Source organism: Struthio camelus, chromosome 14 (genome assembly GCF_040807025.1).
Source record: "Struthio camelus isolate bStrCam1 chromosome 14, bStrCam1.hap1, whole genome shotgun sequence".
NCBI lineage: Eukaryota > Metazoa > Chordata > Aves > Struthioniformes > Struthionidae > Struthio > Struthio camelus.
The window spans coordinates 21,911,143-21,937,219 of NC_090955.1; the positions used below are offsets into that span (position 1 = coordinate 21,911,143).

Consider the following 26,077-nt stretch of genomic DNA (forward strand, 5'->3'; position numbering starts at 1 on the left):
GCTAATGTTAAGAACCTGAGGTGATCTAAACCAAGAAATAACCTAATTTATTATTGCTCTTCATCCCTGTAGTTATCTGACAAAACAGTGTGGCTTTGTGATCGTAGTAGTTGCTGCTGTTAGTGTGAAACAGAGTGCCTACGAGGCACTTGCTTATCTTTTTCTCAACTTTTTGTTAAGGAAGAGGTAATAGAGAAGATCTGAGGGATCTGAAAAAGGCATAGTTCCCTCTTTGTGAAAATGATATTATGCTTTTCTGCAGTTCTTTGTTTGTTTGTTTGGGGTGGGGTGCTTTTGTTAATTTGTTTTTTTACCTTGCAAAGTCACTATGTGAAAATGGTCTGATGTTTTTTTCAAATAAGATTTAAAAATATGTAATGTGAATAATGAAATGTTGTTTTGATACTAGTATTTACATTAAATTCTTTCATGAAAGCTTGCGAAATACTGAGTAGTCAGCAAAAGCTCAGACTAGAGTGGCCTTTGTAAATGACTTCAGACCTGCGCTGTCAAGGTAATTGCTGTTTCAGTAAAAGGCATTATGTTGTCTTCAGGCATCTAATATTTACTGTGTTTATGTGAATAATTCACTCAGGGAGAGTGAGCTGCCAGCATCAGCTTCATTTGTAGGTACCATTGTGCATACCAAGCCCCTGTGCATGTCTAGTCATTTGCATGAGTTACGTAATGTGCACATTATTGCCATTAAGATCTCTTAGTGTGGAATTGTCTCCTTTGAGGAGTGAAGAGTAACCAGCAGTGATTAATAATTGAAAAAAATGTTACTATTTTATAGAATGGCAAACTGCCCCTAGAGCACTGTTGCTTAATATATTGAGCAAAGACACAGGATGTGTGAAATTAATGTGGAAGTCGGAAGCGCCAGGCATTAATTCTTCACAAAATCTCTGCTGACCTCTTTCCCTTATAGCTTGTTATTCGTGGAGGGACAAAGCTTACCGTCTTCCTTGGCTGAAATTATCTAGTGGAAATTATTCAAGGAAACCTTCTTTAGTGAAAAAGAGGGGTTAGATTTTAGGTTGGCAATAGGTGGTGACAACAGATTTCTGTAACACCTGTTACTGTACCTATATGATGATGGCCATCATCAATGGCAGAAATAGGCTTTTAAGAAATTTGATACAGTTTAAATGCATTTATTTCTTCTATTCCTACCTGAAAATACATTCTTTTCAAACGCTATTTCAGAGCTCACTTCAGTAAACATGAAAGAGCCCATGAGTTAAAGCAGCAAAATTCCGGGACCCCTAAACTAGTATGGAGGATTTTTTTCAAAATTTTGTGTATTTCTAGTAATTATAACTGGTTGATTGTTTCTGCTCAAGTTTCTGATCTGATGACAAATTAACTAATAAGATAAAGAATTAGAATCTTTTAAAAACTAAAAAGTAGGGAGTTTATAAGTGCAAATGTACTTTTTAGGCTATCCATATAATATGGATATCGCTTAACTCCATATTGTAAAGCAGCCTGGTTATGGCAGTAGGCAACAGCAAGTAGGATAATTTCTTCTGCTATCCCAACAAAACTAATTCATCTCAGTGTGTAGTGTAACTATAGTCTTTTGTAACAAAAAGTTGGACTGTTTAAGTATCCAGTGGTCTTGGTGCTGAATGGTGATAATGTATATATTTAACATCTTTCCACAAAGGTTTAGTTTTGGAACTGTATGTAACATCGGTATTGCTCTGCATCTATATATTTGCAGTCATTTTCTCAGACAGTGATTTTAGATTAGACTTGTGGATTTTGTGACATCTACTCCTATACCATGGTGGAATACAGGAACGTTTATTAACTAGAGAATAACGTTTTGTGATTTTACAGGATTACTTTCAAAGTGGGAGTTCTCCCCATGGTTTTCTTCATCCTTCAAGCATAGGTTTTACATTGTTTCTCCAGAACATCAAATTCTTCTTTTTTTTTTTTTCCTCCATTTTCCTGGAGGCAACAGTGGCCTTTCTTCCTTCCCCACCAAGGAGAAATATTAGTGAACATACAATTGTACTGTTCCTATTTTTGTTTTTATCAGTTATGCTTCTTCATACAGACACAAACGATGGGAGGAAAAGCTACTATGTTCACTAGTGTGGCTCTGCTCTATATCTCAGGGAGGTAGTAGAATTAATATAGGAATTAATACAGTAGAATGCGTGGTGTTTAAAATAAAAAAGGCTTATACATTTTCAAAATCTGTCTGAAAAGCCACTGAACTACGCAGATTATCTTGAAATGGAGAAGGAACAGCATCCATTTCTTAATCCTGTTGAAAATGCTTGAAGTATAATACCTTGGGAATTATAGGAGCCCAGCAGGTCAACAGAATATGAGAAGAAGGAGATCTTAAAAACAGGAATTGTTCAGAACAGTTAAGAAATCAAGAGTCAGGAACTGGTGAATGTAAGAGTGGAAATTTAAGAGATGATATATGAGTATAGAAAGGGGAACTGAGTTAACGCTTTATGATTGCAGCTTATAGTGAACATCAAACCTCAGTTGCACATCATACCTTTAAAAAATTTAATTTTTTTTCTGTATAATGACCAAAGAGTATACATGAATAGAGCAAGAATAGACTTCATTAGGACAATTCAATGCCGGGTGTAACCTAACTGAAGTCATCATAGTCACAGGAAAGTATGCGTTTATTTTAGATAGGCTATAACTTAGTAGTGCTTAAGTTAACTTAATATCAAGTTACATATGAGTTACATTTTTGTGTGTGCGGGTAATTTATAGAATAATTCATGTTTGAAGAGACTTCAGGAGGTCATCTAGTCCAACCTGCTGCTCAAAGCAGGGTGAAGATTGAATTCAGACCATGTTGCTTAAGTCTTTGTCCATTTAGATTTTAAAACTGGGACAGAGTTTACACAGACTCTCTTGGCAGCTGATTCCAATGCTTGACTCTCTTCATAGAGAAAATGTTTTTTCGCATGTGTTTTGTCCTTTTGCTGTGCACCTCCCTAAAGAGCCTGACTTGGTATTCTCAATTGCCCCCCCCCCCCCCCTTAGGTATTGCAAGGCTACTCTTAGACTCTCTCTAGGCCATCTTTTCTCCAGACTAAACAAATCTCTTCTTTCAATTAATAATCAGCAAACCTCAAGAAATTTGGAAGTGATTCAGAAGAGTATATTGCATGCTTGGTTATAAAATATGGTTAGAGATGGCATTAAAATAGGCTTTTCAAAAAAAAATCCAAGTGCTGCTTGAAATGATATACTTTCATGATGTATATAATTTCTGATTCTCGTGATCCACGTGTTTTAAACAAGATTAGAAAATGGGTGGTGTTTTGTCACACTGACTTTGTTGGTTCTTAGATTATTCTTGACTCTGGGGTCTCTCTAAGTAGAACTTAAGAGACTAGATTCTTTTCTCCTAACTAGAGATGAACTGCCAAGCTATGATGATTAAGACGACATATACAACAACTATGCAGCGCAACTTCGGGAGTTCTTCATTTTGTTTCTAGGATTTGGAGTGATAGAAAATCTTGACTTAGAAGATAGAAATTGTATTAAATGGACAGCATTGGAATTTTCTTTCTAAAGCAAATTGTGGCAGACTGTTTGTATAGTATGTAAAAAAAATCCCAAACTGATGGGCCTGTTGTTATGAACTATGAGCACTTGAGCATTTGTGGAACTTGTGCATATGGAGTACGTTTACAGATTTTTAATTTTGTTTATCTTAATTCTTCCCTCCTCTCTATCTTGCCCCAAAGAAGTTCTCTGGAAATCTTCCCAAAAGAACATTAAAAAGATTACCATTTACATGAGCGTCTACATTTATATTTTATTTTAAAGTGATATCAGAATTAACTGGGGGTATTCTATGTGTGTCTGTATTTCCATAATAATTTATGTGCATCTTATGCTACATATTGATGTTGTCTTGTTGAACAGTATTAGTCTAGAAAGACATGCTATTCCTTGCGAAACATCAAGCTGTTAAATGTTGCTTTCTGCAATTATAAATGGACTGTGTGAAATATCATATACAAACATTGGAAAGTCCACATCTTCTGAGTATGCTTACCCACTACCATCTGTTAGTGAAGTCTTTCTATACAGTATCTATGCAGAGCATGACGTATCCCTCCTTGCGTGGTATATGGCACGCTATAGGGAGCATGTCTGTCACCACTTCAATCTCTTTTAATTTCCTTATTTTGTTAGGGCACTTTGTTACTTCGTATTTCTTTTGACATACATCTTTCTTGTCTACCGGTTTTCAGCACCTTCACTGAAGGCATATCTATTAGTCGTATTTTAAGTTCTTGATCATTTTTCTCATAATAATAATGAAAGTGTCAATGGTCTGGATACCTGCAAGAGACCCTGTGACTTTTTATCTTGATATCTTTATCTAAGATATCCTGACAAGACTGGTGGCATTGGCCCCTTGATGCTGAGGAAATTCTCTAAAGCACATTAATGTATGTGGCTAAGCCTTAGGTGAAGCACCTTCAAGATTGATATGACTGCCTTGGAATTACTGTCGTCCAGCATGACCTTGAAACTAGGCTTGTAACTAGTCTATGAAAATACCAGGTCAATGCTCAGCAGCCAAAGAGGTGTGTACAGCATTAGTAGTTATTAGGAAAAGATTAGAAAAATAACCTGAAAACTTTATTTTGCAACTGTTAGGCACCTGGATCTGGAATGGTACTCATGCCAAATTTCATCTCTTGGTCCTCCACCTTTATGTAGTGTTAGGATTTCAGGATACGCAGTCCACCCATCCTGGTGTTCCTTCATCAGTGTTAGAGAGAGCACCCCAGGTCCTCCCAGCCACAGAAGTCAGACACAAGAATGATTGGAGCAGAAACAGATTTACTTTTCTGCTCCAAGCTTTGTTGATCAGGTGCAAGGCTGCTCATTAGGGACTCCCTTAACAGCTCTGAAATATATTATCTGCTTCACCTTATATTCCTTTTTGCCCCCTTTCCACCACACAAATTCCTTCTCCTTTACTGCTCTCATCCACTTCAAAATAGGTAGCCTGTCATGGTTTATCTCTTCCCTGCTGACACAGTTTTGCAGACTTTATACCCTTAGTAGTATGTAGTTATGCTACAGTTGCCCTGGTAATTTTTCCCTTCAGCATCAATTCTGTAAAGCTGCTACCCTCGTCCCATTCCTTTTTAGTTCTGCAGTGTTCTGCCTTTTCATGTTGAGAGCTTGTTAGGGGCATAGCAGGTCAGAGCGTACCGAGAGCATATATATTACTCTTCTTTTATCTGTAGCATCCCAAAATTCTTTGTGGTAGTGATGCCAAAGGTAAGGATTAGCCATGTGCATAGATTAGCAGGCAGTTTATCAATTTCCGTACCTGTGGAAACAAAATGGTACATGTGTATTATTAGTAAATTGCACAGATTAATCCTATCAACGAGGATTTGCAAGCTGCAAATGAGGTTCTCAAAACATAAGTGCTTAGCCATTACCTTCCCAAGTAGAGGAACCTTTCAAATGCATTTAACATAATATAACCGCAAATGTTGATAAAAATGTAATCTCATAAGCATTGAGGTGAATTTTGGCAGGTGTTTTTCTTTCTTCACATTACTTACCTCTTATAGTATTTAAAAGCATGGTAACGGTACCTTTATTTTGATCATAACCAACAACATGCCTAATGCCACTACAAAATCTTCTGCTGGATATGTCTTTACTTATAAATTACTACTTCCAGTCACAGAGTGAAATTTTACAAGAAGCTGAGATGTTTTACAGCTCACTAAAATATTAGAGGATGATCTTACTCTGTGAAAACACAGTTCTGCTTTCTTGCTTATGGTTCACCAAGGGGTTGGATAAGCATTTCGCCTCACTAAACCACATTAAAACTATTAATTTTCTCTGGTGTTTTAGCAAGCTGAATTGGCTCGCAGGGTAGCATTATAGCCTGATAGAAGTTAAGTCTCAGATGCGTTCTGCTAGCTGGTCCTTTCCCCTCTTCCATTTCACTCAGAAATCTCACAGTAAGCATGAACTGAAATGCCCTCAGGGATATACTGTGTGGGTTGGGGCCTGTGCTCTGCCTTTATGTAAGCTTGCTCACTTGCAGCCTTTAAAGTAGGGGCACGGGCTAAGGATGCTGATGAGTAGGGGCAACTAGCAAGATTGTTGAAGCTGTGAATTAGTTTTTGTGCTACTGTGATTTATTGCAGCATTCTAATGCCCATCAAAAACATTGATGATTTAACTTGAAATACCTTACTGCAGCAGTTCAGGAAGTGATTTGTGAGGAATTTGGGTTCTGGCATATTTGGAGGCTAGGCTGGAAATCTTAGGATGGTGGTTTTGTCATCTCATGAAATTGCCTTGTTTGTCAGTCAGTCCTGAAGAGCCTTCCCACATTCCTTGGCACAAGAAGACCAAATGTTTTCACAGCTAACTAGAAAAGAAACCTTAGAAATTTAAAGTCTGCTGCCCCAGGAAAGCAATAGCTGCATGTAGAAAGGAGCACAGCACCAATGAGAAGAAAATCATTTGGGACAACTTTGCAGCATGACTCCTGTCCTGTCACTGAGTTAATCCAGGTGCTCAGGTCCATTTGTAGAGAAGGGAATACATACAGACACCTTATCTCTTGCTCTCTAGTGATCCTTTCTGACTCCCAATATTGGGTTTTTCTTGAGACATTTAAGAAACGCCAACAGAGTAGGAGCCACCTTGTTACCTTGTTCTTGATTTCATTGCTGGTCATAGATATCTAAACATCTTTTTAGTTTTTCTTCACTTGTTGCCAAGAGGAGTGCATTCTATAGGAAATCTTCCACGGTCGTCTTTAATTTTAATAGCTTTGTCTCATGTTATATGATCAAGATACGTTTCGTTATGCCTCCTGTTTTACCGTGTGACCTTTGAGAAGGGCTATGTTGAACGTGAATCCATTATTTAGTCTGTTCCTAAAACACTGATGAAAATACTATTTCTACAAGTCAAATAACTCATCCACATTCAGAAATTTAAATTTATTTTAAAATTTAATTTATTTTTCTTCATGAATTTGAAAGAAAAGAGGCAGTATTGAAAATTACAGTGGCAATTTTTTAACCTTTCAGTGAAATAAATGAATGTAATTAAATCTTTAAATTACTTTTAATTAGGTTATCGTTATGAACCTTTGTGGTTAGTGGCTATTTTTGGTCAGAGACAAAGATGGAATCCTAAGCTATGAAACGGCTGTTTTTGTTTTTTAATAAAACACTCAAGTTTATAATTTTCAAAAAACAGCAATAGGAAAAAATAATATCAAACTGTTAAAGTTGGCACAAAACACGAGATGGGAAATTTGGGATTGGTAGTACTTTGCATTTCTAAACCTATAGCAGTTACTGCATTCCTTTTTGTAATCAGTGGTCACTAATACCCTTAAGGAAAAAAACATAGGAGAAGGAAAAAATGTTGCAGGGAAACCTTAAGAGAGATTGAAAGCAGATTTTTCTCACATATTAAAAATATTAATGCTACATTACAAAAAAGAATTGAGTACTTCCATAGCTGGGAATAAACCTGAACTTGTAATGTGAGATGCATGTAAATAGGATGCATTTACGTAAAAAGATTGCTTTCCAGCTGTAACTGTATCCCAATCTTCACTGAAGTGAATTGCATATATAAAATACTGATTTCCTCATGACATTCATTAATGCCACATCTCAATGTCTCTTGATTATGTTTGCATTCACCACTACAGCACCATTTTTAGTTTGAGATATGTTTTCCTCACCTGGTATCTAAAGTGCCAATGCACAGGGAGATGGAAGTAATTTGCAGACCCTTCCTCTGTCTGGCAGATACATTTCTGTGTTTTTTAAGCAGTGCAGGTTCTACCGCACCTCAATTTTTTTCTGCAGTGCCGATCACGCTGCAGCTGACAACTTTTTGTCCTTTTGCTGCTCCTTCTAGAGTATTTTATAGGTCTGATCTGTTTTACTAATTGCATTCACCCAACTTAAATTGCGTGCTTTCTGCTGAATATTTTTAGTAATTGCAGAAGATACGTATAGGTACGAATGGCATCTAAGAGAAGCAGCCAGCTGAAATGTAAAGTTGGTGCGTTTCACATCTCCTACCTGGACCTGTGTGCATCAGTGACGAAATTTAGTAGAATTTTGATTATTTCATTGAGCTTGTTCCCTGTGGTGTCCCCTTGGTTTGAATAAATATGATTTTAAAACCCTAGCTGTTGTAAGTAAACATATAAAATTTTCACTTAACTTTTGTCTTTCCTTTCAAACAGTCTCGCTCTTTTTTCGAATTCAAATGTTGACATCTCCTGCTATATTGGGCAGTTTTATTTCAGCTATTTGCTGATGTGTAGTTTTCCAAAATATTCAGCTTAGCAACTGAGCGTGTCACGTGTGTGTATAAAATAGCACAATATTTGTGGACATTGTAAGTTTTTCTGTTCTGGGGAAAACCCATCACGTTATCAGTATTATTCACGTAAGTGTAAAGTTCTCTTTTCAGTTCTTGTTGCTCAGAAATACTCTGTATTTAAGAGACGACTTCAGCTTTTTTCTTTTGTAAAGACAGTGGGCCTCCCTTTCTTTCTGTAAAATATGAATGAAGAATTCAGAATTGTTCAAAGGAGGATTTGAAGGTCATAACAAGCTAACCAATTGCTAAATTTCTAGCAGACTTGAGCCTCCAGGGTTTTCATTCACATCCTGCCAATTGCTTCTTATATTGAGTTCCATTTTCTTCAGTAGGCATGCTTATTATGCCAGGCCAAAGAGACAGTGTTTCTGTTAAGCTATTTAAATGAAGAAAATTGAAGTAAAATTAAAACACATAAAATGCATATAAAATATGCACATTTTAAATATAGACAATTAGCATGACCGTATCTGTAAGTCTTGAAATTAGTCTGAGTTTAGAATTCATTACAAATAAGAATACATAATTATTCTACTGTTCTTTTCCTATTTGTTTGCCCTTTCCTAAGCAACTGTTTGTTTTCCATATGTTTAGTTCTGCTTGATTGTGCTTTCTCTTTGTAGGTGAAATGGCAAAAAAGTGGTCATATAGAATAGACCAGAACACTACTTTTATAAGTGAATGGATTGTTGAGTCTTTTATATGCTGTTGCCATCTTAAGCCGTATCAGTTAGAAATGAAGTAAGAACATTAATACTTGGTCTTAGAGATTTAAAAAAAAAAAAAAAAAAAAAAACACCTTGGTTTGAGATCTCATCTAATAGACAGGTTGTTGGATTTGTGTGACTTGCTGCTTATATTACTTTTGTTGCCTGAAATGTTTTCACATTTGTTGATTTTAATGTTAACTAGAAGTTAGTAATAGGATGCCTCTCCACTGAGAGACTGTCTCAGGAAGGAGATGTAAACGGATGACAGAAATATTTTGAAGCTTTTTAGTTAAAGAGAAGGATTTATTGGCAGCTGACACAACAAAACGCTTTAAGGAAAATAACAGAGTATGCTTGTGGTTTACTTTTAAATCTAAAAAGTAGTTGTTTTTGCCTGTTGATTCATGTTTTCCCCATTACAAATAGTGACACCTCCTCCAACTGATTTATTTGGGTGAATTACAGAAAATTACTTGTACAGCAGGTCTGTACAAGTGAGAGTTTAAAGGAGAAAAATAGCATAAATATGTATGTAGTGTGGGTGTATATAAATATACACATATTTGAACGTACATATGTATGTATATACATACATGCATGTATATCTAATTTTTAAATTGTATTTTTAATACCACTTTTTTTTTAATCATTGTGACAATTCTAGAGGGGTTTTATAATTCCACAGTGCGCAAAATTCAGGACTGATTATACATTGAACTTTATTATTTTGCCTTGTGAAATAATTATTTATGTTAGCTTTTTGACCTAACTAGAATTTATGGCCAAACTTGTGCCAGCTGGGAGTTAAATGTTCCCTGCAACTGCAGCAGTTTCCCCTACATGGCATCTCACAGAAAAGGTTACATCGCAGAAACGCTAAAAACAAAAACTTATCAATTTCAGCGAATATATTATTCTAGAGGAATGTGGTTGTGCATGTCTTGCTGAAGGAGAAAGTTAGCAGTGTTGCTGTTTTTCCAAAGCTCACTAAGACTTCCTCAGCTCACATGTTTTAATGTAATTTCTGTGTTCTTTACAGTAAAACCTTTGCCCGCTCTTTCCTTTGCTAACAGGAAGACTCATGAAATTACTGGAGAAAGTCATTTTTGATATACTGTTGTCTTTTTGTCACAGAGGATAATCGGGAGAAGAGTGCAGCTAATGGGAGGAGTGGTGGGGCGAGGTGGGGATGTTATCCCTCTGAACTGATGACAACTGGTGTGTCAACACGTCCTGTCTACTGGAACTGCACACACCTGGCTGTATCAAACCCTTAAACAGCTTGGGGCGTTTTGTTTCAAAGCCAGCAGTTCTTTCTTTTGGAAAATGGCAGTCTAATGTGGCTAGAAATGAACTATATCAGAACTGAAATATTTAATTTCAATAGCAGGAGTAAATCATTAAAAGGAAGTTTCCTGTCAGTGTCTTATCCAAAAGCTTGCCACCTCTCAGTGGTAGCTTAGACAAGTCTAGCTACGTTGGACGGGTCTGTCACTTTTTTTATCCAGTCAATTTCTGTCTTCACACAGGTATTTTGTCTTTTGCCATTAGTGGTTATAGAGCAGTTCGGGATGCTTGTTCAGTACGGATATTGAGCAGACTTTTTGGTCTCATAGTATTTGCCACTACCTAGTTTCAGTCCTCAAGTGTTTTGAGAACACTGATATCTTAGCTGATCTTAGCTAATCCTTCATCCTGCTTGCTTGCTTTACACGTCTGTTCAACTGAAATTGTCAGATGAGGAGATGAAATCTTTGGTAGCAATATTACTCACTCCTACTTGACTGCTGCGGTGTGCTGTCCCCAGATTGTTATGCTGCTACTGTTTTTGTGGCTGTGCTGTTAGTCGTGTTGAGAGAACTAATCCATTCTTTTTCCCTACGTCTTGCTTTCTGGTCTAATACATGGCACAGCCACCCGAGCAATTGTGCTAGCAGAGTTGAGGGGGCAGTAGGTAGGTGATGGAGACAAAATGGAGCAAAGCAAGGCGGGTAGGAATAGTATAGGATGTCCCTGAATGTGTCCCTGAAACCGTATTTTACAACAATGCATCTTCATACAGAAATAACTAGAGATATAATTATCTGTTTGGCCTGAAACCAGCTGAAACAAGCTAATTAACTCTTTTTAACCTAAACAAGAAATAAGACATCTTCTCCCAGTGAAGCTGAAGGGAATCCTGTTTGAATCATCCTATATGCTCTTAAACAGCTTTTAATGACTGAGTGATTTTGTTATGTTTACATTCACTTATTTCCTGGAATGGCATGTACTCTGTTCAGAGCTGTGCCTCAAGTCCAGCCTCCTCTCAGACCTGGGAAGATCAGATGACCTGTTAGGGCTTGTATTTGGGTAATATTTAAAGGTCCCAAGTGACACATAGACATTATGTACTGAACATATACTGAGACATGACTTGCTCAAGATTTTTTTAGAATGTTTTTGAATATGTTCAACTTGGCCACAACCTGCCAAATCAGTTAGTTCCAGTCTGTGGTACAGTGAGGTATAAATATTCATGCTGTTTCAAAAATTGTTGAATTTCATCAGAATCTTTCAGGTTTGTTTACTTGAAGTTCTACTTTAAGTAGAATACTTCTTACTGATGAAATTTTTCTCTTATGAGAATTAGACCTAACTAATATTTTCCTAAGCGTCTGTATTCCAAAGACTGTTGAAAACCATGGAAACATATTCCACACATAGCTGACTAATTCAAAGTGAAGTTACCATGTGCAGTTATTTTATTACATGTAATTTTAAAATTGCATTACATGTCATTTTAATACAGCACTGTCATATCCATATGCCATGAAGATGGAGAAGGTGAGAGTTTGTGCAAATCACTTGTTTCAAAGAATAATAATTGCCTGATTATAACGTATCGCATCTGGAACAAAAGCACATTATCTATCTGATTTATTGTTTTTGGAAAAAAAGGATGAAGTGAGATTTTACTCCATTACCTACTGCTTTAAATTAGTAATTATGTTTATATTAATGCAATTACTATCCAGTGAAACTAATGAGTGTGGAAGGATCCTAGCTAGTGGATGATCTGTATGCGAAGAGCCTTTTATTTCAGCTGAAAGAGTAGAGTGTTAAAGTATGTACAATAATGTTGTTAAGAAAACAGTTCAGAGCTATACTCAGAAATTGTATATGTTTTAGTGAAATTAATGACCTTTCTGGCATGCCTCTGCTTATTATATGTTTTAACTTGGCAAATTTATCTTTAAATTGAGCTTGGATTTTGGCAGTTTGGGTTCTTAATAAATAATCTACCCCATAAAAGGCACTTTTACCATTCAGCAATATTTTTGAATACTTGAATGAAAGAAAAAAATCATTTTACTCTTTCTTATGAAAATATGTCTATATTGTGTGAGCCTCAAATTACATCAGACTGAGCATACAGCCTCATGGCTGTGCAGAACTCGCAGAGGTCTCATTGCAGAACGTGTTGGCATGCCTCTATCAGCTTTAATTGGCTAGCTCAAGTATCAGTGTGGTAGCATAGGCAGTTACAACCCGTATGAGCTACTCAAGTGCTGTTGAGGCCACGGAAGAAGGATATGCTGTTGTGGCTTCACTATTATTGAGACTTGAATTAGCTGCATTAAATCTAATTCAAATGTGTCTGTACAAGCACACCTATTGGTATATAGGCAAACGTTCTAGATCAGTCATCAGAGAAATTTTTTCCATTTACATTTGTGTCTTTAGTTGAGTACAAATACATAACTCAGATTTATGTTCCTTAGAAGAAAAGAAAGCGAGTTACTGAGGCAGCGTTTTGTAGCTGATTTTTAGCACAGTCAGTTGAAGAGAGCAGCTATCTAATGTTGTGTCTGCGCTTCCATGAGCCCAACTGAAATGATACAACTAAAATTGGTGGAAAATGTGGACGGTCAGAAATCAGTCTATACAGTGCTTTATTAGTAAAGGTTCTACTCCTGCAGCATTTGCAACGAAAGCTCTGTAAAGTAATGCTGGAATTTCCTACTTGTCAAATAAGACAACAGTAGAAAGGAGAAACCAGAGTAACAAGAATTTGAGATAGTATGGAGCTCAGACGAATTTGGGGACATACTGTATATGCAAAGTGTTTATGATAATGTTTGTTTACAGTGTCAACGGCAGAGTCTGAGTATACTCAAACATGTTTGCAGCAGCTCTGAGTGTGACTGATACGTTTGTGTATTTTCTCTTTGTTAACTGGTCATTTTCTACTTAAAACATTTTAGTAGTGCTTTATTCTTAATCTATTTACAAGGACATATATTACAAAGTAATTCATGTTGGTTTGGCTGCTTAAATGTCTGAAATTCTTTAATTGCCTTTTTTTCCTTTTGTGAGTGAATTTTGAAAAGATCAAGTTCACTGAAGCTAACTCAAAGCTGTGCCATAAAACAAACCAGCAAGTCTCAATGCGGTTGAGTACCAAAAAGTTTTGATTAAAGCAAGCCATAGTGTATAACATAGTCATCGGCCTAGCAGCTCTTTGAGCAATATCATAATTCAAAGTCATAATTTTTTTTAACCGTTCCTTCAGAGAGTTGTTGGAGGAGCAGGCTGTTTGGTTTTAATTTTCTTTTTTCATTTATACTGTGATGTTCTTATTGAAAGTTTCTTCAGCCACTGTATCCTGGAAAGTATAATTTCCTTTAAATTGGTATAGAGTATTTCTATAAAATAATTTTAAGCACTCTAAAATCCTGAAAAGGTTCCTGAATTTTTTTTATTTGTGTTTCAGTGAGGGGAAGAATGAGCAGAGCTACCTCTCTTTAGCGTTTAGAGTAGCAACTCTCAGCTAAGACGTAAACTGTTTTTCTTATGAAATTGAATTAAGTCATAGGTTTTTTTCTATCTATCTTCCAAGCTGTAAAATGAAATTATAATAATTAGTATCTGTACTTTGATCTCATGAGATGAAAAACAATTGAGAAATGGAGCAAGTGTTCACCTGTATCAAAGAACTAGTGCTTTCAAAATTAATTTAATGCATCAAACTAACCTAATGTTGAAATATATTCTATATAATAGCACGCCATCATAAGCTTGTTTGCAACAGTACAGCTCCACAAAATATTAGAATAACAGTAGCATTTGTTGGACTTTTTACTGGTTTTATGTTTACAGTGTTTTGTGTCGTGCAATAGCAGTATCATTAGACCTTTTCTATGATCAGCTGACTTTTCTTTTTGGCCTCTGGTTTTAACTGAGACAAAATGAGTTTGACATTGCAAAAGATTTCACAAGATTTTTGAATGAAATATTTAATTGTACTTGGGTGTTAAATTACATTAAAATGCAAAGCATCTAATTACTTACTTGATATCAGATATTGAAACCCAAGCTTGAGAGTCCACAGAGGACATTTAAAAATTAGACTTGCCTCTCATTTCCCGCAAAGAGTCTGACATGAAAGTTTCCTCCACTGAGTGACTTTATTATTACCTGAGCAAGTAATAAAACAGGTGGAGGAAGTACCTTCTATGTACTATGTCCTCTTTGTGCTGAATTTTCCGCAAGGGTGAATGAACTTAAATTTTCAATAACCAGGATGGATGAATGAGTGTAAATAGCAACTGTTCTCACAAAAGGTATGGCTACATAACAAAATTAAGTTATGATTGTATCCTGTGCTAAATTATTAACACTAGTGTAAAGAAAAATAGCATGAGTAACAGTAGCAGTGAAAACAAAAAATACCCTATTGTAACTGTATGACTCATTGGAAAAGGCCAGGTTTTTCCATACTTACTCACTGGTACTAAGGAAGCTAGAAAACTGTTAAAAGGATTATGTGTGTGTAAATTTTATACTATATTTTGGAGGAATCTTTGATATCTAGTTCTTCATTTGCCACCTCTTCTGTATTTCATGGCCTCTACTTGTATTGCACACTGCGTGTTGTACAAGGTGGAATAAGCTGATTTTGCCAGAAATATTTGCTGTTTTGTTTCAGAAAGTTGCAGGATTATATAATTCATGTTTATAGCAAGTATCTTCTTGGTAATTGAATGTCATTGACATCTTTGTCCCCTACAAGTCAGCAGGAAAGCTCCTGCGATTTAATGAAGTTAGGATTTTCAGAATTATTCTGAATTCTTAAGGCAACAGGACATCTTAAAAATCAGCAATGTGATTTTGGAGCTATAGGAGCTGTAGAGCTCTCATTTGAAATATTTCAAAACACGAATAAGTTTGTACGTGTGTTAGAAAATAGTACTTCTGCTCGGGCAAAGGTAGCTGCAAATAAATGCTAACACAATAGTTAATTCCAAAACAGAGAGAGGGGAAAAAAATAGAAGAGACCAAAGAAAGACAATGGATGCCTCAAATGTTAGTTCTCAGTGTGTTATAGAAGAGAGTCATCCAGAGGTCTTTCTACAAGGAAAAAAAAAAGAATATTGAAGTTATCCAGAATTATTTTTGTTATAAAATTATACTGCTTACCATTTTTTGTCAGATTTTTTTCCTACTTAGGTATCAGATCATTTAGCTATACCTTTCAGTTCACAATATCAGACTCTGCTTGGTTTTGAAAACGTAGCCTATCTTTGACTGGTACATCCTGGACTTTTTATACAAGCTGGGGAAAACCACGTGTTTAATTTCCGTGCATTCAAAATCTTCCCTTCTTTTGTTGCTTTCATTTCCTTTTTCTTGAACTATTTTTATTCATCTATCCATCACTTTCAATTTTTCTCTTCTTCTTTCTTACTCACTTGTACTTATCCCTTTTTCCCTCTTTTCCTTTTTTAAAAATCAGCTCTACTCTTCATTTGCTCTTTATTATTACACCTCTCCCTCTTTTTCTTCAAATCCCTTCTGTACAATTATATCAAACATTGGATTTTTGGTGCTTTTCATATGACTTTATTGTTTGTCCAGTTAATATATGTAGAATAATCATAGATTTATTAATTGCTGCTTAAATTAGAATATCAGAAATATCTACACTTTGGTTTATATTGAAACAGCATTATAGAATATAACCTTTTTAAATAATGCTCTTACTTTGTGTGGAAAGCTGAAGTTTTGCATACTGTAATTACTGAATACCCAGATAGTCTATGGCATTTGTCAATGGAATTAATTATCATTCATATTTATTTTCGTGTGCTTACGCAATTAGCACTTCATCTGTGTATGCGCTCAGGTCAAAGCCTGAAGGGCACTCCCCTGTCTCTTGGCTGCTAATATGAGTAAAAAGAGAAGTAACCTTGGCATCAGTTGCACCTTCCTAAATTGATTTTATTGATAACCAAATGGTTATTGAATTGCTGACCATGACATTTTTGAATTTAAGCAATGCATTACTATATGCAATGCATTAGTAAGTCGACTTCAATTTTTTTGCAAATACACTGAATTCCAACAATCATTGAAGTAATTCTGAAAACTGGATTCATGATTATTCTGACTGGAATCTTCAGTAGCTTGGGCCAAGGGCATTTTGCCATTGCTCTGTGTAGAAAACAGTCGGTAGCTGCGGGAGAGTTTGTGGAGGAATTTGTGGTGAGTGCAGAAAGGGAATGTAGGGCATGAAGGCTTCTTGTACTTCCTCTAATATATTTGTGTTAAATCACACTCTGGCAAAGACTGGTGCTCCATTACCCACACTAAAAACATGCTTTATTCTGTAACTTTACGTTGTGAGTTAGGACAAATCTTGTTAGTCATCACTAACATCACTAGTATTGAATTATACAACAGAGAAAAGAGAAGCTTTAGATATACATTAGGTTTATATGCATGAATGTTTCAATGTTACTTCGCTTCCTTAAGGACTTATAAACAGAAAAGAATTAACTGATTGTTTAAAGAACTGAAAAAGAGGGGAAAAGAAAGGTAAGGTCAGCTGCAACGTTAGCTTAATTGTCTTTCAACTGATTGGAACTGGCTTTTTCCAGGAACTAAGTTTGTTGTTGCCTGCAGTTGTGTGGAATGTTTCTGTGATGCTGGACGTTTCAGTTCAAATAAGTGATGCCAAGGAGCTGCTCTGAAAGTGAGTGAGTAACGCTTGCAGCTAATACTAGTATTACTGTTACTTTGTACTGTGGAAGTACCTAGCGATAAAACAAATATTTACACCAATACATCACAGCACATTCTTGGTGATGGCAACTTTGGCATTTAAAAACCAAAAAAGGTGGAGCATAAGAATACATTTTTGCATGGCAACTGTATGTTCACTTAAGTACTGTCAGCACTGCCCTAAATTCTTTTGTACTTGGCACCATACATCATCCTTGTTTTAAGAGATTTCGTCTAAGGTGTACTACATAATTGTAGCATGAATAGTGTTAGGGTTCTTCAGTGTAAAGATAGTTGCTTATTTTTTCTTCTGTTCCATTACTTGGGTTTTTCTTTCTTTCTTACTGAAGTGTTTAGCACATCAAGGTTTCAAGGCACTTGGGCTATTTTTACCAGCCTAGTACTTATCAGTGGATTGACTACTTTACACCCTTACGTACACAGTAATTCTAAGTGGGTTAAATGTTTTTGTGTACTATAAATCTCTGTGTGTAGATGCTTGGGTCTTCTCGAGAAAATTTTCTGTTTCACTCTTGTGTACATTAAGGATGTGTTTGCTAAATTGAAGTGTCATGCTTTTGACAGCTAAATGTAAGGAAGTTTATTTGAATATTACATTAAAGGAATTCAGAGTGTTTAAAGCGGTCAGAGTGTTTTCAACTGGGCTGGCTCCTGCTCTTATTGATAGCAATGGGAATGTTAGCTTTTCATATTAATATTTCATTTCACAAATGCGGAATAGTTGAGGCAATTGATAGTAGTTAATAACCAGATAAATGCAAACTACCAACTGGCAAAATTTTGTTAGACTATCCTAAATATAATGCTTTGTAGAATCATTAGGTGAGGAAATGTTGTGGCAAGGCTTTTAATGCATATCTACAGCATATGTTTTTATAGAAAGCTTTGTTTTCCACTGATGTTAAAGCTTTTTCTAACATTCAGGATTAATAATAATGTAACGCTGGTATTTGTGAAAATAAACACTGATTTATGTAAGAATATATTTTATGTACATATCTGCATATATTTAAGCAGTATTTTGGTCCTTATGGTGTAGCTAGATAAATGAAAATGTTTATACTACAAGCAGGAGGGAATTATGCAGTGGACATGGTCATTCATTACCACAGATATTAAGTCCAGGTAACCTAGAAAGAACATATTTTTGTTCTGGAGCACAAGTCATGCTTGTGCTCAAGAATATGCAAGCACAAATTGCATCTTTGTCACTGGTATCCAGTAAAGATTACAGTACAGCTACTGCTTTCTTAAGATAATAAAGGTGAAAGTAAAAGCGTCTTTGGTGGTTAATAATTGACCTAAATCCTCTCTGCTGTTGGAACGTTTGCACTACGTGATGAGATCAGTCTCTTAAACAGTTTATATCCCTTGATGAGAAATGAAAAGTAGTTATATTTTAGATATTCTAAGTCAGTCTATAGATATATACTTCTTCACTAGCTAGGATGAGTATTTGCTTATATGTAAGCAAACAATCAGAGCCCATGACTCTTCATTCAGACCCTTTTGAAAAGGCAATCCTGTAAGCTGTATTTGAACAAGACTCCAAATACCTTCATCTATACCTAGTCTATTAATTGGAAGTCAGTAATAATAACTGAAGTTTATTAGATTCTCTCATTCTATAGTATACTGTGTGCCTTCCTCCTTGCTCCGAGTTTCTCTCTGGGAGTCTGTAGTAGAAGACAACTTGGGGGAGGGAAGAAAGAGTTGGTCCTGCATAGCGATTGGTTGTATGTCTTTTGGGTATATTGTGTTTATGACAATTATCAGCTAGCTATATGAACTGACAAGCTGGTTATTGTAGTCAAGGGAGAAATTCTCTCATCTCAGAGGTGTGTAAACCAGTGTTATCTCTATAGGGATAACATGTCTCAAAGAACTCCAGTTACTGTGCCAATATGCAAGTGTTCCTGTAATAGTAGAAATCAATGGAGTTCTATTGATTCACAGTAGCTGAAGACTGATTCTTGTCCTTAACTGTGCAATTTTACCTTCTACCTGATCTGCAGTCGAGATGAAATAACTGCAATTATAAATGATCAACATAAGCTGCATACCTTATCTGAAAGCTTTTTTTGTCATGCTTTTAAAAACACAAAAGTCTAATATTGAGCTTATTAGGATGAACTTGAATGCTTTGGATTGTGTGCTATGATTGTTTTTAAACTGAATCAGGGTACTTGGAAAAAAACTAACATGGCTTCAGAGCCAAGTCATTAACTAAATTCAGATGCTTTTATTTATATTCTGTTTAAAATGTGGCTGTATGGACGAGCTTGATAATATAAACTTTACAAAAGCAAGTTGGGTCACACTAGAAAATCAGCTCTTCCTTGGTATTAAGAAAAAATTTTTTTAAGTTCAATAAAATATCAAATAACCCCTAAACATTTTTATCTAGAAAACTGGGATAATTTTTAACTTAAAAAGGCAATGAAAAAGTCAGAACTAATGGAAAGGCTATGATTCTTCAGATTAAGTGGATAGTCAAGAATATCTTTTATGAGAGTAAATGTTGGGGAATGCAATCTGCCTGAGTAGCAGATGGCAAGCTTGTTGCACTGAGACTCTTGCACTGATTAATAGGTCCAGTAGGCTTGTTTCTCCTATTTAGAAGGATATTTCTCACAGGAGGAGAACAGCCTTTGTAAGCCACCCGATATATCCAGGCAGTCAGTTACGGATGATGCATCTGGCTGGACTGCACTAGAAGTTGATCTGGTGGTAGCAGCAGAAGCATTCTTGCATGGCCCAGTGTAATTGAGGTTTGTCAGTTTTTGTGGCCCAGGGAGGAGTATTAATAGGTGAAGATCGTTTTGGAACCGAGGGCTGGCTGAAGCTATCTGCTGGCGAAATGCCAAGTCTCTGAAGGTAGAGAGCGAGCGAGCCTGCAATTTGCTGTAGCTGTTCTGGAGAAGCATATTCTGATTTCCACTATAGTTCTTTACTGCAGAAACTATAAAAATAGAGTAAACTGCCACCACCTTTAGTTCTATTTTTCCTCATATTTCAAAAATAAAGCTTTACAGAATCACAGAATCGTTTAGGTTGGAAGGGACATAGTATGCATTTCATTTCTTTCCAGTCTGCTGTAATTAAGTTGCAGACAAACATATGGTTGCCATATGACAAAGTGACATTGAAAGGAAATGCTTTATTACATGCACAGTAGTATGCGTACTTGGGTCTAGATAATGCTATTATAGCTCTGCTATAGACATACGATTTAGATCAAACTATGAAAATACAAACAGTGTGTTAAAATTAAGATAGTTAAAGCAAGAAATTTGTATATGCTAAATTTGCTATGTATGTCTTTTAACAGAAAAGTCTTTTCACTGTGCCCCTTTTCTAGAAAGGGGGTAGATGAAAAATTGACAGAATGCTTCTAGTTATCCTATGCTACCTTGTTTCACCAAGCAGAAAATACGGCATTGCTTTAGTCTTAAATTAGTCTAATATGAAAACATTGCACTTATTACAACGTCAATTACAACGTCACCTTCTTAATTAACTTGTGTGTGTATATTGGAAGCAATTATGTTTCACATACGTATCAACCTCTGTAGTCTTTTTTTTAGGCAATTTAGGAGAGGAATTCAGTTGACTTAAGTTAGTCAGAATTCTGGCTTAAACAACTACAGAAAAGTGAGTAAAACTGTGAGGGAACAGTAAAATATTTGGAAGGGAAGGTGCTTTTCATTTTAAGAGGAATAGTGACAAACGGAATCATCCTTCAGAAGAACCATGATTGAAGCAGAATGCAATTATTCATCAGTATTTCTAAGGATCAAATGGATAAAGAAAGATACCCTCAAAGCATAGAGAGTTTTCCGTATCCTTTTTATTCACGTAAAATCAGGTATAAGAAATAAGAATGTTATGAAAAGGTGAAAGAGGATAATAAACAGCAATGTAAATGGAGTAGAGGCAAAAAAGCTGTAATCAGCTGGAGGATGAAAGAAACTTCATGGTCAGTTTGCTTGGGGCTGGTGAAGACTAACGCTGCCTCCCAGTCAGTTTCAGATGCTAATTTAATGCATTGGCTTAACCTTAGGAGGCAGTTGTAAGGCTGACTGTTAGCTAAGTGGTCTGTAATTCTCTGTAACTCCAGCCTGCTGGAAAAACACAGATCTGGAACTCTGTGGATTCAAAGCAGTTTTCATTCAAGGGAATCAACCGTGCATTGGAGGAGACTAGTATTACTAGAGGAGACCAGGCATATCCTGAACTTGTAACAGCATTTTAGTAAACCTGTTTTTTCTGCAAAGATTTCTTCTGTCAAGAGTGGCGTGCAGATTGTTATTCCTTCCAGCTGCCCCCAGTATTTTCATTTGCTATGCTCCAGTGAAAAGAATACATGCATATTAGTATCGTTTGTGTTTTTGGTTTTAAATGAAGGAAATTCATTGGTAAGCAAGATGCAATAAGACTATTACATAGACAAAACTTTTTTCATTGTGTATTTCTGTTGGTAAAGTTGTTCTCTGAACACAACTTGCATTTTTGTGTAATTTACATAATACAGAGCACCAGCAGGACTGTTTTACTTAAGGAAAATGTTTACTTAGATGGGAACTGTGTTTATTCTGAGACATAATTATGAGTGGTGAAGTTTCATGAATCCATTTTACTTTGCTTATACAGTGTTTTTACATCCTGTAATTTAGCTGAAGGAGAAAGATGTCTTTTTTCCTTGGTTTCGGTTCTTTTCATTGCCCAAAATGAGAAACTTTGTAATGGCTTTTGAGATCATTTATGCTTGATGCTTCTAGTAATGTGCCATTCGTCAAATACTTGAAGATGTTATCACTCTAGCCCTTGCAAAGCATTTTAGTAAATTTTTTCATCTCAGACACAAGAAAAAAAAATTTTATAATGTGCAGGCACACATTTTTAAGATACATACTTTTAAAAGTAAAAATTAGGTCTAGACGTGGCTAAAAAGTAGACTCCTAACACTTGTTTAAAAAAGAAGAATATTTTAATGTTTTTTTCATTTAATGATGCTGCATCTCTTTTAACAAGAGTTTTGATAAACTCTTATCCAAGCGCCTACACCCGTAGTGCCTTCATCAAAAGGCGTTTAATGAATTTCATTTAATTTTAGCTGGAGTGCATTTCCAATATGCTTTTTATTCTAAGGACCTATGGTTACAGAGATCAATAGCTAGTGCTAATAACCTCTGTGCTGCCTGACTTTAATTCGTCTTACCTTGTTCAACCCAGTTATTTTGGTCATATGTATTTATAGGAGCTTCAAGTTTCATGAGGCTTTTTTTGTACTTCAGTCTTAGGTTTTCTGCTTTTTTCCCCTTTTTTGATTCCTTCATTCATGTGTTAGTGTTTAAAAAACAGTTTTGCCAAGGTTTTCTCATGCACCAGTAGGTACAAGAACTTGTTTTCATAGCTATGATTCATTACATATCCCAGCTACTTCAAATCAGTATTTATGCTTATCCAAATATAAAAGCATGCTGCCAGCTTCCTAAGCATATGATGGCGATCTGATGAAAGGTGACCTCTGATGTGCGAATAGCGTTTGTAGTTTTATCCTTTAACTGAGATAATTTTAATTAAACAGACCTTATTTCCTGGAAAGATTGCCATTGGCTCTTTCAGGCCAGACCAAACTGTCTTAGTTTGTTTTCACAAAGCTGTATGAAGTGGTGATGTTAAAGCTAATACTATGCCCTGATTTAGCATCTTCCAATTAGAACTTGCTGCCTTGGACACTGACGTTTCTCCAACGCTTGAGTTGGTGCTGAGGCTTCAGCAATCCTCATTTCCTAGCAAAAATGTCTGGTTTTATTCCCTAAAAAACCCCTGCCCAAGTAGGGCTATGTATGCTAAGCTTTCTCAAGTTTCTATATCTGTTATTCAAGTCTAATAGTTCTGGAATCATCATTTTCACATTTTGACCGAAAGGCCTGTAAGCAAGTGCTTGTTTAAGTCCCTCCTTCCCCAAAATGTCAACATTATTAATCCAGTAGATACTGGACTTGACCATATTTTTCTCTTAAAAAAAAATAAATAAATGAGTAAAAGCAAATAGAACTGGTACAGCATTATTAGTTCTTAAAAGGTCTTTCAAATTTTAAGTATGAGTAGTTCTCTGTATGAGAAGAGGCTATAAATGGAGTTTTGCATTTTACAGAAACACCATAAAATTGTACAAGAATGCAAAAGGTGGAGCTGATCCAATGTTTTTGTGCAGCGTTAGCTACTTTTTGAGAAATAACACATTTGAAGCTGTAATACTTTCACTTGTCTAGAAAATTGAGCTATTTTGTATTGCATTAAGTGTTTCTAATGTTCCATATGTTTTTAGTTTAGACGGAAGTTAGAGTGTGGGAGAGAATTTTTCCTTGAACCTGGCTATTTAAATTATTTGTAGAATGCTACTTCAGTAATTATTCATTGTATTTCTTACTCTCATTGCAAATAGAAGATCTATCACAAACGCTTGTGATGCACAGGGATATATCAAGCGAGGAATGGGACGCTGACTGCTGAAGTGTGCCATTATGAGAAATTCTTGTGACTGGGGTGCTGATAAGCTTCCTCGCTCTAGAAACTGGAACTAAAAAAATAGTGGTTTTTAAGCAGATCTCAGTTCTGCGTCACTGTGAGTTGGTGAGTAGCCACAGCGTCGCCCCAAGTATCGCCGTAGACGTTCTTACCTAGCTCTGGGAAGGTCAGTCTCTAACTGTTCCTCAGTTGCTGTAGTGGAATTAGTTATAAAAAAAAATCACACCAAAATAGTTTAAAACTCTGAATAATACATGTACATACACACAATAAATGGCTGTACAAGAGAAAAACAGCGGTGGAAGAGTCTTTGCATCTTCTAATACTTGTCCGATTGAGTCATTATATACTGTAAAGCAAAATTCCATCTATAAAGATGCTGAAGTATAATGTAATCGATAGACCACCTATTAAATACAGATTTTAGATAATACAAAATTTGTTCCACAATAAACATGCCAAAGAGTATATGAAAGGACATATGAAGAATACTTTCTTTTTCAACAGAAAAATAGGTTGCATGGGATAAAGTGCTTTTTCCCTCAAAATGTGAATGTTTAAGCTTCCTTAAGACCACAGTAACTCCAGAGGACCTTTGTTTCTCAGTATTAAGCTCCTGAAAAAACAAAGATGAACACACTCAATGTTAATGTTACTCAAGTGTGTAAGATGAACACACTTAATGAGATTCGATGTATATTTCGTGAAAGTCGATTTCACGTAGTTCCCTCAAAGGAAGTTACTTCATTTTCTACATTCATTGATTTTTCTGTATTTTACTAGTCTGTATTTTAGCTCAGTGCAACTGAGGCTCCTAAAACATGAGGAAACTCAGTAAGTTTACATTTGCATCAGTTTACAGTCTTGGTAGATAAGGTTAGTCAGTTTAACAATTAATTTCGCAATATATGTTGATGCTGAGTAGTTTTTTAATGGGATGATTTGGGCTTATTTGGCCAGATTTAAGGCAGCGGAGAGTGCACAGTTTGTCCATAATTAACATTGTATTTATAACACTGGAATCATTTAAATAACAGCGTGGCAGTTTGTCAGCCTGTGTCAAAAGCTACACATCTGTGTAACTCTTTATTTGGTGAATATTAAACAAATATATATATAAAATCCCTAAGGATACATAGTACAAATTTGCTGACTGTGCTCATCATATTTAAATGACAATAATCATGATTCTTCCTGTATATACTTCTTAAAAGTTAACTTAAATGAACTTGAGGCCAAACCTAATCTAACATATGTAGTATATTTTTAAAAAAAAAGAGAGGGAGAGAGAGAAGTCTTTAGGTATAAATTTTCTCTTTGTGAATCCTTTTGTTTCGCGGATTTAATGATTCCGTCAGGCTGGAAGCCTTTTACTGAATGCTGTCATACAGAGCTTTCCGTAATTAAACCTTTCAGGCTTTGGGTGTGACATGGCGACACTGCTACTGTTCACATTATTCCGTTAAAGACATGCCGACATTGCTGCCACGGAGCAATAACTTCTGCAAAAAGAGCATCCGCTTACGCGTGCGACAAACGTGGAACACCTGTGGGCCACCAGTTCCTCCCCTCGCCCTTGCGTATTCTCAGCATTCAGAACTTTTTCTGTCTGCATCTACCAGCGGGTAGGATGGCATTATTCTTTTCTCTGGGGACCTGAGGTCACCAGAAAATTTGTTCTCGTATACGAGAAATAATAGACTAGGATGCTGATTTATGATTTTACTTTTCAGCTTTCTCTCTTCAACTCCAGGCATAGGTGAATAGAACGAGAACGTTAATGAGTGAGAAATAGTTGGAACAGTAAAGAACAGAAAAAAATTACTTATCCAAAGAAAAATATATCTGGTGCGAAGATCACGTATAAAGTTCTTGCTTATCTTAAGACAGTTTATTATTTTGTCAGCCATTTATTAAGACTTTTTTTTTTTTTGCTAGCATTTTCAATTGGAAGTAAAAACAAATCAAGGTTTTGCATTTAACGTTACACCTAAAACTGCAGACAGTTATTTTGGCATTGTTGTTAAAACAAAAAAAGATAATGCACTTGCAAGTAAAGTATTATACCTGTAGTATCTTAACCTACTTCACCTTGGTGATATTCTGGGATATCTGATGTGTCCTTGCTTTACCTTGTTACCTTGTAAGCAAAAGGGAATGGCTTAGTCCTTTGTATGGATTTGTGCAAAAGAAGTTGAAAAAAATGATTTAAATATCTTCTGTCTCTTCCTTCCAAAAATATATCAAAGTGTGAAAAAATACTTCCCAATGAAAATTAAAAGAGAATTTATTGCATCATTCCCATTAACATCCATGTCCCTTCTGGAGGGTGCTAATCATGCATT

At 35.8% G+C, this 26,077-nt stretch overlaps 1 protein-coding gene across 10 annotated transcripts in view; it reads left to right on the plus strand.

Annotated features, from left to right (window-relative positions):
• Positions 1-26,077, plus strand: part of CENPP (centromere protein P) — a 160,555-nt gene that overhangs the window by 125,542 nt on the left and 8,936 nt on the right. The window lies entirely within an intron of this gene.